Genomic DNA, 1,037 nt, shown 5'->3' on the forward strand with positions numbered 1-1,037 from the left:
TCAGCTCCGCAGTCTTGCGGATTAAGCTACAGGCGGCGTTCCCCAGTTGGCTGGCGGTTCTAGCCGGCCACCCCGCAAACCCGGACGCGGAAGGAAAAGACAAGGATACTGGGCTCCACGGAAGTTCCTCCGGCTTAATGGAAACGGGCTACTCCAGGCAAACAATTGACACACGCCTTCAGTCTCTCGAGAGGGCATCACTGGCATCAGGGCCGCTCAAATGCGGCGCTTCCTGCCTTCACGCGGAACGGGCCCTCATCGCTTGCGAAGCTTCACCCACCTCCGCAGCCACACTAATTTCCACAAACGCCCTGCGCGGGTCACTGCGAGGTCTGATACACGTAGACACAGCCCCCCCGGACCAAGTATTATTGTGCGGTAGCTAAGATCTTCGCAGTTTCGCGTCGTAATTTTTCGTGAAAATCCCCCTGTGTTTGTCACCGACGCAGGTGATGGGGGGGTGGGCAATTGTTTGACTACCCTTTTCCCCGTTTCTCACACTAATTGTGCACAAACCGCCCTGGGCGTCCACTCCGACGGTCTGATTACACGAACACAGCCCCCGCGACCAAGTCCTATTGTGGGTAGTATGTAAATTATGCGTTTCGTCGTAATTATTCGTGAAAATCCACCAGGCCAGGCGACCGGTTCGGAAGTTCTCGAAGTATTCAGAAAGTAGGGAGCCGCGTAGTGGAGTGACAACGGTGGGTCATTGTGGCTTTTGTCACCGACGCAATTGCGAGTGAAACGCAATTGTCGTCGACTACCTGTCTATGGATCACCTGGCGCGTGGAGTTGTTTGCGGACACTCGGCGCCGCGCGCGGGCTAATTTCATCGAAATCTGCGTCGCCTCTGCGATCGCAAGGTCCTCACTCTACCCATGCGAGGTCTGCAGTATATAACACGCGCTACTACCACCACCGGGTGCACCTCGCGCGCGCGCGCCGGACGTTCGGACCAAAGTACTGCCCCAAGCACTATCTCCATGTGGACTGTATCCGGTAAATTTTTGCGCGCGCGCGCGTATCTCTGGTGC

This window comes from Notothenia coriiceps, unplaced genomic scaffold (assembly GCF_000735185.1).
Source record: "Notothenia coriiceps isolate Sejong01 unplaced genomic scaffold, NC01 NC01_scaffold00026422, whole genome shotgun sequence".
Classification (NCBI taxonomy): domain Eukaryota; kingdom Metazoa; phylum Chordata; class Actinopteri; order Perciformes; family Nototheniidae; genus Notothenia; species Notothenia coriiceps.